The following is a 15,031-nucleotide window of genomic DNA, read 5'->3' on the forward strand; positions in this document are numbered from 1 at the left end:
GACGGGTAAGTAGGAGTACTCAAGGTTGGAATGGAAGTGGTGGAGGTGTGTAAAGTCAGACTTGGATTTAATGTGTGTGTGTGTGTGTGTGTGTGTGCGTGCGTGCGTGCGTGCGTGCGTGCGTGCGTGCGTGCGTGCGTGCGTGCGTGCGTGCGTGCGTGAGTGAGTGAGTGAGTGAGAGAGAGAGAGAGAGAGAGAGAGAGAGAGAGAGAGAGATTGTTTTGTTCCACTTTGGCAATGTAAACGTATGTTTTCTCATGCCAATAAAGCTCCTTTAAATTGAATTGAAAATTGAGAGAGAGAGAGAGAGAGAGAGACACAGACAGACAGACTCAGACAGGAGAGACAGAGAAAGACACACAGACAGAGAGAGAAAGGTATCTCTCATGAACACCCCACCGCCTCCAATGTTGGAGGGCTTCACAGTGAAAGATTGGCTAATTAATGCATAGTGAAGAAAAAGTTCCTATACATTTTCAAAGAGCAATGAGATTCATTTCTGAATGCCCAGTGGCAATATTCTACAAGATGTTCAGTACTGTGTGCAAAATCCTCTATAGACCCTGCTTTCCTAAATGACTTTTTGGTGTCTTGGGAGCCATAATTGGTTGTGGGTCCATTGCTGATAGCTCCCTACATGACAAGAGCAATATCTTTAAGTTGGCCCCAGGGTGATACACAAGTTGATTCAATGTGGGCTTCTACAGTAAATGGAAGGGGGGAAAAGTTTCATGTAACCAAAAAACATAACACACCAATGAAGGATAAAGTTGAAGAGCAGAAGGGACATGTTCAATAAACGTCAGAATACAGTTGAACCAACCCACAATCAACCACTGAATCATCACTGGTGTGGTAAACATAATCAGTAATATCAAGGCAATTTCTTTCTCTCGACACCTCCATGCTATGATGTTACATTGTCTATCAATCATTATCACATTATTAATCATTTATCGCACAGCACTACCTTTCAATCATCGAACATCATCTGACAGGGAGAGAGGTAGATATCATTAATCTATTGAAATATGGATCATAGTACAGTGGCTGCACGGTATGTGTCACACGTAATCGGTATGGAGTGAACACACACTGCTCGTCTCAGTTCTATGATTTCTATCTGTACATTTTTTGTTAATGTGTGCAACCAGCCTACCAGGCCTCTTTCAACTTCTCCAACGTTGGCTCATATACTTAAAAAATGAAAATTTCAGACCAGCACAAGACAAGTCAGCATGAAATTAGGGCTGTCATCCTTTTGACTATGTCCCAAGAAGACCCTGTTCTCGTTTTCATGAGAAGAATATAGAACGGATACCAATCTTAGAGTTAAATTATAATACTCTAGATTTGACTGTGTAGAGGCAGACAGAATAGATCTCCACTCCAACCACAGCTCTCGTGGTCAAACTGTCCAAAAGGCATACACATGATGTCAACAAAGCACAAATGCTTGAAATGTTTATCCTTCAATACCTGTTTCCCAGAAGTAGACAGACCTCCAGTCATCCGTCTGTGTGTGAACCTCCCACGAGCCATAGAACAGCAGTAATGTCACTAAAAGGTACGAGCTTTCTGCTGTCCATTTGCGGAGGGTCCCTCCACCCCTCCACCCTCGCTCCATGGTCCACCGCAGGATAAAAGTAAATCCACACAGTTCAGAAGGTCACCAAAACAAGCCTCAATTTACTGCAACAAGGCGTGAAAGTGTTTCAGTTTGAGTGTCTCGTGTACGCGTGTTTCTATGTGTGAGTGTGTATGTGTGCACATGTAAGAGAGTAGCCTATTATATGATGTACAATTATCAGTCTTTCGCTGGAGTAATCCAATTCTTCTGTCTTCTGAAGGGCAGGGAGAGTGACTCTCCTCTCACTTCTCTGACACCTCCTCTTCTTCTCCTGCTCCTTGTCGCGTTTTCTCCCCCAACTTCACAGGACGGTCCCTGGGGGGTAGTGGGGGTCATCAGTGAGAGGGACTGAGCTGCAGATGAGCAAGAGAGTCTCCCTCCTCCATGCTGCTGCATCCACGCGCTACCGTTGTGCCTCTGTCCCCTGGCTGTGGAGCAGTGACAGTGGCTGTGTGTCTGCAGTGTGGTGTGTGTGTGCGCCTCCCTCTCTCTCCCTCGCTCGTTCACTCTCTCTCGCTCGCTCACTCTCTCTCGCTCCCTCTATTCGCTCACTCATTCGCTGTTCTCCATGTGCCACCCTGTTCTCTCCCTCTCTATCTGTTGCCCTTTTTCTTCCCTCATGTTTATTTTATTTTATGCCCTTCGCTCGTCTTTCTCTATCTCCCCCTCCCTCTCTCGCTCTCTTATGTGCCCTTCATTCACACACTCTCTCCATTTCTCTCGTGTATCACTTTTGCTCCCCTCCTATTTCTCTCATTTCCCTCTCTCCTGCCCAAGGCATGAGGAACGATGAATATGCTCCTCTTCCTCCTCTTGCTTCTCTCCAGGCTCGCAGCACTGCTGGAGCCCAGCAGCCCTCACACACCGACCTGCTCATACTGCTCTCAAGATCAGAGAAGCTGGGAGACAAGTGCAGATTAACGCATGGAGTGAGGAGAGGAGGGGGTGTGACGGTTGGTTGTGGGGGGTAGGGATGAGGAGGGGAGGAGGGGCATAAAGCTGAGGATGAGAGTCCCAGTGGGACAGTGAGAAGAAAAGGGTGGGTTGGTTATACTCGTGCCGGGGGGGGGGGGGGGGGTCATACTAGACGATGGAGACAGAGGAGGGGGAAGAGTCATAGTGAGTGCCTTAATTGAGGCTTGTTTAGATTGCTGCTGCTTTACAGTAATGGGTGTTGTCTCTCTCTTTGTTAATCCATAAAATCATCACATAGATTACAATGCCTAATAATCCTTTAACCTAATTTGGACACAAATGTGCGTGTGACCAGGGACAGATTAACCCCTACGAGGGCCCCTGGGCCGGTAATATTTGCAGGGCCCCCATAGCGCGCGTGCGTGTGACATTTGTGTTTTTCCGTGTTTTTATCATATTTTTAACCTAAGTTTAACAAAATTAACAGCCAATGAAGGGCCTTTTCAGGGCGTCAAACCTAGTACCTCACGGTCCAATTTCCCCGAAGGGCCCCTGAGAGCCAAGGGCCCCTGGGCCACGGCCCCACTGGCCCAATGGGTAATTTGTCCCTGCGTGTGACTCATGAACGCAATGGTCACCGTAGTAGGGGTGGGGCTTTGCGTTAGCACAGCCCAGCACAGCAAGCCACCATGAAGACAGACAAACAGATTAGAGGCACGCGTTGCTGGGAGAAATATGTTGCCAATGTGTTTTACTTAAAAGTATCAATACCACAATATAAAAATACAAGTTCTGTCTTAAAATGTAATTGAGTAAAAGTACAAAAGTATTGGCAGCATTTTGAAGATGAAAAAAACGCCCCAGCAGCTGCAATCAGCTGTCACTGTCAGTGCACTTTCAATCAGCCATGCTTTTCTACACACCAAATCACACCTCATTCCCTCAACAAGGCAGTGCGTTTAAATACGGCTCTCTCCTACTCTGGATCTCTGCTTTTGCTGCCACACATTGCTGCTGCTAGCAAAGCTTGCCTCCACCACCCCAGCCTCCACTTTATAGTTTAGACTAATCTAGAGTCTTGCACGTTTAAACTGAAGGTTAAATTTAAATTCTTGTGCATATGCTTCCGAAGTAAACTTAAATTAATGTTTGCATTGCATGGCTTTAAAGTAAACTGAATTCAATGTTCTATGGCTTTAATGATGAACTGCATTCCCGCTCGCTCTTGTAAACCTGTGGGGGTTTTGCATAGCGTTTCCTGATTTTGCTTAGCATGCTGCTTATCAAATTTTGGGGAACATCTACAGTAAAGACTGTTTCAGACAGGGAGCGAGTGACGCAGGCGTTTTCTCCATTACATCCTGCACGTAATTCTACATTCATTAAAACTCTGAACTCTGACTGAGGAGGGAGTCTGGGAGATGGGTTATTGCGTTCTTGTGTATTGAGTCTAATGATCGTTAATAATAATAATAGGAAAGAAAGTATTTTTGATGTGGTGTCATTAAAATTATAGTTGACATGGCATACAGCCTATCTAGAAAATAAAAACACATACAAACTGTTTTCCTCCAGACATTCATTGGAAAATCCCTTTCCTAGATCATTAAACATCTAAACTATTACACATCAATGAAATGTCCTGTCGATCACAATATCTTTGAACTAACTTGTTGATGAAAATGTCATCAACATCAATAAAATGAATTAACAATGAATGATGCCATTGCAATACCCCATCAGTGCATGAAAGACTGCACACTGCATCAGATCACACACACACACACACACACACACACACACACACACACACACACACACACACACACACACACACACACACACACACACACACACACACACACTCTCTCTCTCTCTCTCTCTCTCTCTCTCTCTTGTTCAGGACTGCAGCAAGATATATCCTGTTCTCTCATTAATCATGTAACCTAATTTGTCCAGAAACCAAAATTTACTGTAAAAACAACCACTTTAAGACAATGACAACGGAGGTTATGAGTGGAAAAATACTAAGCAAAACATTCTAATGCAATAGTCAATGAAAAAGGTGGAAATAGGAAAAATCATTGAATCATCCTCAGAAAATTGTGATGAAACATTAGAAACATTTGACACCTACTGTCAGCTATCACGTCCAGTACCAAGGTTACTTATGTTGATTGATTGATTGAATACTTTATTAGTCAGCACATGATCCAGTCATACATTAAGTCTAAATGTCCTGCAGGGTTGTGCTTAAGGATCCTACCCCTCAGGAATCAATCAAATACTTGGAATAAAACATGTCGTGCAGGGTTGTGCTTAAGGATCCTACCCCTCAGGAATCAATCAAATACTTGGAACAAAACATGTCGTGGTAGTATGCCAAAATGGTCAAGGCTGACCTAGATATAATTTTTTGAGATTGTCAGAATTTTATCAACTTATCAACTTTCAGAGGTGAGAATGCCGTATTCTTGAAGCGATATGCTAATTTCAGTTTCTATATAAGGCTCTCACCCTGCAGGCATTTTTTTTGTGTCAGCACACACATTTCTATTTCATATTTCCAGCTTTCAAAGCAACGATGGAGGCAAAAAACAATGAACAATGAATCTTTTTAGATGCTCGATTGATTGATTGATTGATTGATTGATTGAATACTTTATTAACATGTTGCAAACAGCATGGCATACAATTTCACAAGATATGCTAAAAGGATAACATACAGTAAAAGCCCTGGGGGCTTGTTTCCATTGTGGTCCTATGTACTCAATTCATCATCAAAACATACAGTACATACTGTACAATACAATACAAGACCAAAAGCAACAATAGGTATATCTACAGAAGGGTGGGTTAAGGAAGACACTGCAACACTTTCTATGCAACCAATGTTTATAATGTATTATAAGCATTATAATAACACTGTATAATTATAGTTATTATACTTAAACAAACTCATAAATTCAACGGCTGTGGCTCAGGAGGTAGAGCAGGTCGTCCAATGATCCCTGGGTCAGCGGTTCGAATCCCGGCTCCTCCTGTCCACATGTCGAAGTGTCCTTGGGCAAGACACTGAACCCTACATTGCCTCCAATGAGTCGGTCGGTGTGAGCTTGCCACCATTGGTGTGTGAATGTGGGAAGTGAGGATGCTGGCGTCGACTGTTCGCCGCTTCACCTCCCAATGTATGAATGAATGAACCATTGTAAAGCGCTTTGAGCACTTGGAAAAGCGCTATAAAAATGCAATTCATTATTATAAATACTCATAATGCTGTATAACAATTATCATAACACATTATAAAGCACAATAGAATGACGTGAAATGTAATGTAATCTGCTTATAACACTGTACAATAAGTATAAGCAATATGCCATATATGGAGAAGACTGGATCATCACCTAGATCTGCATATAAGGAGCCGTCCAGCAACCCTACATCTGACCTCGAACCTAAAACCCTTAGATCTAGTTTGTAAATACATCGAAGATGCGAATATAATCAATTTCTAATGGATGCCTTGGCCTGGAAGAGAGGTCATCAGGTGGTCTTCAACCTTCTTTCAGAGTGTTTCAACCCTCAACCACTACACTCTCCAGTTGGCGGGTCAGCAGTGATTGGCCAAGTCACTGCTCCTCTCCTCCAGGCTTCCAGCTATAGACAAGTCCACGGAGGGGCGCCCCGTGCGCAGCCATCACCGAGGCGCAACCAGCACCGGGAGGGAAGGCCACACCCGGCCAACAGATTGAAACCTGCCGGCCAGGTGCAGCAAACCAGTGCCAGTCACACCCCAGCGACCACCGTGCCCAGGGCACCCCCCCGCGGACCCACCCACTGTCCTTTCTCTCCTGCCAGAACCAACAGCTGGAAGCTCTCTCTGCCTTGTGTATTCTTGGGGGATAGCAGGCACTGAGAGGTCTCTAGGACTATGGTTTGCCTCCTGCCTAGTGTCCTCCTACGTCTCACCAGACTGTTTGTCTGTGCGGTGTGCATGTGTCCGTCCTTGTCCACACTTGGCCTTACTCTGGTGTATTTGAGTCAAGGGAGCCTTCTCTGCGTCTGTGTCACTGTCAGTAGCGTAAATATCGACGGTGCAACCGGTGCGATGCACCGGGGCCCAGCGCCCCCAAGGGGCCCATGAAGGGGAAGAAAAAGGGGGAAAAAAGAGTCAGGACGACGGTGAAAGCCTGGTTTCAGGGGCTATCGGTCGCAGGAAGAGTAACACCAAGGATTCGTCAGTGATGTCACTGATTGCTTGTTTATAAACAGCTTCAAGTCCATGCTACTTCCGTGTTGCATAACAGTGACATCCCTGTCCACCCCTTCTTGGTATTTTTACCACCTTGTTTCAACGTGTGTGTTTGTGTTCATGCGCTGCCTGTCAGCAGCACAACATAGCTCAGCTGTAGCCTATTCTGTCACGTTCCGTCGCGCTAATGAAACACTAGATGGGATTATTATGTCATGTCAGCACTATCAGAAGATGTAACCCAGGTAAAGTAATGTCACTCTGCAAGTTTAACTAAAGTTTTTTCCATCTGTCCAAAGTCATTTCTGATAGCCTGTAGGCTGCAGCCCTGCAGTCCTACAGATACACAGATACAGAATGATTGAAAGTGAAACATTCAAATTGATTGAATATTTTACTATCAGATCGCTTAGGTACAGTTCAAAGACGCATTTGGTACAATGAAGCGCTACGCATCATTTTACATCGCATCGCACCCCCCCCCCCCCCCCCCCCCCGCAGCACATTATTAGTATTATTATTATATTTTAGGGGGCCCACAAAAAATATTTGCACCGGGGCCCACTGCCAGGTAGTTTCGCTACTGGTCACTGTCATAGATACATATATGGAGGTGGCCTGTTCTGACATTCCATATGTTGATCCTTCCCCAACCATCCTACGTCTTCGATGTCTTCCTTTTGACTGATACCTGTCCATTCAAACTGTAGATGGGCCTGCCCCAAAGTTATTAGTGCAGTCGCGTCTGGCAGCCAGCGAAAACTAGAGTTCTCAACAGGCCCGAAAATTAAGGCCCGGCCCTACCTGGGCCCTCATCAAACCCTGGACAGTCAAGACACTGCCCCCGCTGCCACCCTTAGATCTCCATATATGGAGATGACCTGTTCTGATATGTTGATCTGACCATCTCCATATGTTGATCTGACCTCATCAAACCTGTACACTCAAGACACACTCCATATATGGCCAGACCTCATCAAACCCTGTACACTCAAGACACTGCACCTGCTGCCACCCTTAGATCTGAATATATGGAGCTGACCTGTTCTGACATTCCATATGTTGATCTGACCTCATCAAACCCTCAAGACACGCTCCATATATGGCCAGTACATAATTCATTCCACATGTTATTAATCAAGCATTTAGTCCAGACCATTTAGCGCATGTCTTGTAAATGAATAACAAAATCAAAACATTAAAGAACTCCCTGCTGCAAATTATTGAGCAATCAAAGCTAAACCGCTCTGTGCAGAGGCCCCAAACAACATGACTAAACGCAACCGTGAGACGTTTTGTTCATCACTTTTTACCATGGGGTCTTTATAGTAAATTTCAATAGTTCACTGGGAGAGCTACAAAATCATATTGTGTAACTCCTTGCTATACTGTATGTTTAACCACATAGCCAGGCTTTTATTTCCGTTCGCATTCGGCTCAAAAATTAAAAATAAACCACATGAAGTGGGCTTGTCATCATACCCAGAATTTCAGGTCTAAAAGCTGTTTTGACATGGTATTTTTGACAAGGAGAAAAATCACACCCGTGTGAAGTGAGGAGTGCTCTTATCATCTTACAACATGTAAAACAAAACAAAACAAACATTGAACTAAAAACAAACTAAAAATAAACCTGGAGGGGCTAGTGCCTCTCAAAAAGGAGGGGGCCGGCCAAGTTCAGAATTTCTCTCTACACCAAATCTCTTCTCCGGAGATAGCCAATCTACAAACTCATCTACAAGTTTGTACAGTAGATCGGATAGTATTGGCCAGATGTCCATTCACAACAGAATAGGGACACTGGGGTGCATGTGGTTAAAGTGGTTCAACAGTGGGATTGAGAGCGCCACAATGCCTTAGGCCAGGGACATACTGCAATTGCCATTCTCTATTTTTCTTTATATATATATATAAAATGCTTCCTGAACAAAGAAAAACTAAACACATCACAAAAGATGGACATAGAAGTGAATTTATTGGTAGTATGTAGGAGGGATTTTGACCTACCTATTCTGGATAGCTAACATTAATGTCCACAGGATAAAAAACAGAGCTAGAAAGAGAAAGTGGCTGATAGCTCCAACATCTCCCCCAGTGTTCCAGAGAAAGCTTCTGGTTTGCTATCACTTCATTCTGCCAGATCTGCTGGGCTGCATGTGTCGTGCATAGTACATGTAATCAAACAGTGAAATTCTTGATTAATCCGAAGCTGAAATATCAATTCAGCTACAATACCGATCTAGATCATAATTTTAAATAAAACTTTCTTATATTCTGTGAAAACACAGTATTGTGTGACGCACATGCAAGCAATGTATTTATTTTGCCTACGTACAAAATAAATACAAGTACAGTCAGACTTCTCATCTATTCATTAAAACTGGAACACCAGTGAGTGACACATAGGGTCATGTCTGAAGGTCTGAATATCCATTCATTACATTGTTCAGAATCCCAATTAAAACGTTTGGACTTCGCTTATCTATTTATGTTTGTTTGATTTTTTTAATGGCTCGCCCCCCCCCAAGGGACTCTGCACTTTGCATCCCATCCGGTGTAAAAAGGATACGGAAACGGTGTGCTATCTGTGTGCGTACTATATTTTATTTACCGATTTACCGGATACATGAGGCAGTTGACAGGCAGTAGGTCAGGCCCTAAAGAGTCTTTAGTGAGGCCCAGGCTGGGTAATGGCTTAACAAGATCAACTAGAAAAAGTGCCCTTCCGGGCACAGGTCTCCACCAGGAGGATAGGAGTGTGTGTGATGTTTGGCAAGGATGTTTAGGAGGATGTTTTTTTTTTTTTTTGATGATTTGAGGCATTTTGTTCCAAAAATGTGTTTTGCAAAAATCAACCTGTTGGTGGCGCTATAACAGGCCAATGTGAAAAGGGTGGGATATATTCCTCAGCCTAGTAAGAAAAAGTGTGAAAGATTTCACGTAAATTGCATGCTGCGTTCATGATTTGAGGCTATTGTTCAAAACGGGGCAATCTTGCAAACTGTGAAAGCCAATTATAGCCAATTAGGATGGAATATGAAATATCGGACAGATCCAACTTGAGCACATGACCATAGAGATACTGTGTAACGATTTGTGAGATTTTTCGACAGAATCTGGAGGAGTAATCTCAAAAAATGTGTTTTACAAAAGTCGGCCTCCTGGTGGCGCTATAAAAGGCAGATGCGGAAAATGCAGGTCAAAGGTTTGTCCTTGGCCTCTAGGGAGTGTGCATGCAACGTTTCACGCAGATCGGTGCAGTTGTAGGTCAAAAATGTGAAAAGCTGCCTCATGGTGGCGCTATAACTGGCCGTTCTGGAAAATGTGGGGCAGAGGTTCATCGTTGGCATCCAGGGAGTGTGTGTGCAAAGTTTGGCATCGGCCGGGTTAACGGTGCCGGAGATTAGCTGTACACAGACGGACGGAAGGACACACACACGGACGGACGGACACACACACGGACGGAGTGCAAAACATACTCTCTCCCCATGCCTTCGGCCTGGTGGAGACAACAATAAGGTCAGTCTGGTTGTGGTCTTTACAAGCCTGCCCACTGATACTGGCATGCAAACTGCAGTGAAGACCAAACAAAACTAAACATTTTGTCCAGAAACCATGCAGACATTTAGATATTTATGCTGTGTGTGTGTTTGTGCGTGCTTGCGTGCGTGCGTGGACACACACACACACACACACACACACACACACACACACACACACACACACACACACACACACACACACACACACACACACCCTTTAATATATTATTATAAGCCAGCCAATATGCATAATTTCTTTCTAGAGCTTTTGTCCCACTATACAAACACACATCCTCTTGTGCACATGCACGCACACACAGAGAATCTGCATGCCGACTCACCCAGGCCCATTTACAGGTAGGGAATCCATTATGATTAAAGGCTTTCCTCACCCAACTGACCACTTTCAGCTATCCTCATCTAGTGGCCATAAGCCAAAACCAATTATACTGATGGGAAACAGCGATGCACACACCACACATACGTGCATTTAACAGTTTTCTCCAAAAAAAAGGAAATAGGCTGCTAGCTCAGAAAGCTTCCTATTAATTAATGTGCTCTTTGAACTCAGACCGACTTCATTATGAGATGTAACTATTCAATGGATTAATCCTTAAATCCTTGATTAATTAACTGAAGTGAACAGTAAGAATGTTGCCAGCTAGCCTAGTGAACATTTTAGATTTGTTCCCTTTGTTTGTGCAGTGCTTATATGATCTTAACCTTAATGTGTTCTCTATTGTGTTGTGGGAAGGTGCTAATATTGTTAGAGATTTATTGAGAAGAGACCAAATGGGCCAATTCTATTATTGTCAGGATTTGCGATAAGCGAATTCAGCTGACACAAATGCTTTCATGTCACACTCGCATGCATAATCTATCTTATGGCATTGTGCAGTCACTACCAGTAGCAAAGGGTGCGTCCCCAGTATGGGGGCTGTTTTTCCCCCCATTTTATATTTTTCCAATGACGATATACGGACCAGATCTTTTTTAATAAACACTATATAACATGCTAAAGCGGATGCATAGTGGATGTATAATTTGATTTACTTACATCTTGGAATCGATCTGAGCTTGTGTTGGTTATTTTATCAAGTTACGCGCAGCTGCATCTGTCGCTGAATTTGATGAGGGAGGCGGCAGGCCGGGAGCCAGGACCAATATGAATGTCTACAGTATGATTCCAAAGGGCAAGCTTTCAGCATGACCACAGCACCATACTTCTATTATAAAATGAATTGTAGTGTGCATACAATGTTTTGTGCTGACCGGTCCAGCGGTTTGTAAGATTTAGCGATGGACAGACACAAACACTCAGAGGTATGTTACTGTGCTGTCAGTCTACAGTATATGTAAACCGGTTGAGCGATTGGAATCCGATTTGTGTTTTGGTTTGCTTTTGGATTATTGTGTGATGTTGTTTTTGTAATTGAGTTGCATGATATTTTTATAACCTTTTATCCTTCCACTGACCAGACCAGAGCCTTCTATTGGAGAGTTGCGCCAATGGGGGCGCAGAAAAGAGAGAGACACGGCCACACAACAGAGAGACAGACGAGAGAGAAGCGAGCGGACAGAGACGGACCAGGCACAGATCACAGAAAGAAAGTTGACTAGTGCTTTGAGCACCGACTAGTGCTTACTCTACCCCGCCAGTGCAGTACCGATTAGAATAGCACCACCACCCCATGCATGCCAATATCCTGAAAATAGATGATATTGATTTGAGTGATCTGCCAGTACTCTCTGTCCTTCGAAGGAGCTGTGTCTGTGAAGTGTGAAGCCTCCCACTCACCGTCCAAAGCCCCACTCCATTACTGCTGCTGATTTTATTGTTGGGTTGTATGTTTTGTTGTTAGGTCGTATTTTTGTTTCAATGTAGTGTAGTTTACTAGATTTATAGTTCATAGTATTTTTCTGGCAATTTAGAAACCACTGTATAGGGTTTTTTATTAATTTTTTTTTTTAAATATAAATAACAATGGATGGATAGGAAATACAAATCAGGTGCACTAAAACACGATGAATCAACACATTCGCCTGCACTTCCATCGTCGGCCATGCCACGTCTCAGGTCTGCAAGCGCTCCTTCCTCAGTGTTATGACGCATCCATCCATCTAATCATCCTCATCTCTGCTCTGTCCAGTACTCGTGCTTCACCCTCAGGGCCCACGTCCTGCTTCTGTATGTCATGTAGCTTCTGACGCAGGCTTAATACTGTCATTTTCATCTTCAAGCCCCATTAGGAAAGACATAAGTTCCCTGAACTTCTTATGGACCTTGCCTTCACTGCAAGGTTCACCCCCATATGGTTCATAGGTTCACCCCCATATAATTTCACTGTTTGATGAATCTTTAAATTAAGTTGTGTGCCTCACTGACCCAAGGTAAGTTGCCAGAATTTGTGTTATTTCTGTTTTGCTCAACCTAAATGCATACCAATGATCAGCTCAGTGGGTTTGATTTCCTCTAACATGGGAGCCATGTGTTATACTTCACTCCATACTATTGCATTAATTTGGTGCCGATATACAGAATATTGGTGACATTATAGTTTCATTATGCTGTGTAAATGTATGCAATTTTATTGTAGTGAGTGCTTTGTGGAGTAGGATCGTTTTGCAGTCATGTGAGGAGTATTGTATTAGTTTTATTATTTTTGTAGCATACTAAATATTGAGTATCTCCTTTTGTCTCTCTCCCTCTTTAGAACCACACATACAAACAGACCCAGATTATTGTGTCTTCCCATACCGTGCTGTTTAACTGTGCAGTCACTGCTGTGCTACATTCAACAAAGACTGTGCCTACAAGCAACACTCAATCCTTGTCTCCTTGTGAATTATTGCCAATTCCCTGTGGTAAATACAACGGCCCTATACCCGCCTAAAAGTCCTTACCCTCTCAAACTGAGAGAGCTCTTGTACCTCAGGCAACCTAGTGACTTGAAATAATTTGCAATAAAAAAATAACAGTAAACCTTTTGTGTACTTCTCTGCTGGTTCATTGAATTCTGCAAATCGTTTTAATCCCCCACCATTTCCAGATTTGTCCCAGTGCCCTTGCCACGACACTGCTCCACAGGCCGGTCATCCACTCCACACCCCAGCCACATTCAGCATCTCCTCCACCACCACCACCACCCCAGATGGACCAGCATCTCCACCACCACCCCAGATGGACCAGCATCTCCACCACCACCCCAGAAGGACCAGCCTTCAGCATCTCCACCACCACCCCAGAAGGACCAGCCTTCAGCATCTCCACCACCATCCCAGAAGGACCAGCCTTCAGCATCTCCACCACCACCCCAGATGGACCAGCCTTCAGCATCTCCACCACCACCCCAGATGGACCAGCATCTCCACCACCACCCCAGAAGGACCAGCCTTCAGCATCTCCACCACCACCCCAGAAGGACCAGCCTTCAGCATCTCCACCACCACCACAGAAGGACCAGCCTTCAGCATCTCCACCACCACCCCAGAAGGACCAGCCTTCAGCATCTCCACCACCACCCCAGATGGACCAGCATCTCCACCACCACCCCAGATGGACCAGCATCTCCACCACCACCCCAGATGGACCAGCCTTCAGCATCTCCACCACCACCCCAGAAGGACCAGCCTTCAGCATCTCCACCACCACCCCAGAAGGACCAGCCTTCAGCATCTCCACCACCACCACAGAAGGACCAGCCTTCAGCATCTCCACCACCACCCCAGAAGGACCAGCCTTCAGCATCTCCACCACCACCCCAGATGGACCAGCATCTCCACCACCACCCCAGATGGACCAGCATCTCCACCACCACCCCAGATGGACCAGCCTTCAGCATCTCCACCACCACCCCAGAAGGACCAGCCTTCAGCATCTCCACCACCACCCCAGAAGGACCAGCCTTCTGCATCTCCACCACCACCCCAGAAGGACCAGCCTTCAGCATCTCTACCACCACCCCAGAAGGACCAGCCTTCAGCATCTCCACCACCACCCCAGATGGACCAGCTGCCTTTACAGCTGCCACCACTCCGCTTTAGTTTCTTCAGAGCTGTTGCCAGTGTCATTATAAAAAGTGACGACAACAACAGCCATGATTGAATAAAGTTCAAATAGGGCCAAACCAAGCAAAAACAGCATTCACATACCAGCACAAATTGCATCTTTCTGTCTTTGTAGAGAAAGGTTGTTACTGCTATTGAATATGAAAACAAATGATGAAAGGAGTTGTGAATGGCTATTTCACAATCTGTGTGTGTGTGTGTGTGTGTGGCAGTCGTTTTATTCTGGCCTCCAAACAGGATTAATGTGGGTTAGAGATGCAATGCTTCTTTTTAAGTATCTTTGGGATGCTATAGTGTACCAGGGTATGCAGGCGTAATCAAAATGGCATTGAACAAGTCCCCTGCCTACCAATATAACTGAACTTCCATCTACAAAAGTGGATCTAGCTAAAAAAAAGTGAGGGGCGCTCTTATCATCATACATCATTCATTTCATTCTCAACCAATGGCACATCTCCCACCCAATCACGCCGGCCAATCACAATTTGCGTCCTAACTTTTGTCTTCAATGTTTGCATTTACACACTTTTGTCTTCAATGTTTGTATTTACACACTTTTGTCTTCAATGTTTGTGTTTACACACTTTTGTCTTAAATGTTTGTTTACACACTTTTGTCTTCAAT

Source organism: Electrona antarctica, assembly GCF_951216825.1.
Source record: "Electrona antarctica genome assembly, chromosome: 6".
Taxonomy (NCBI): domain Eukaryota; kingdom Metazoa; phylum Chordata; class Actinopteri; order Myctophiformes; family Myctophidae; genus Electrona; species Electrona antarctica.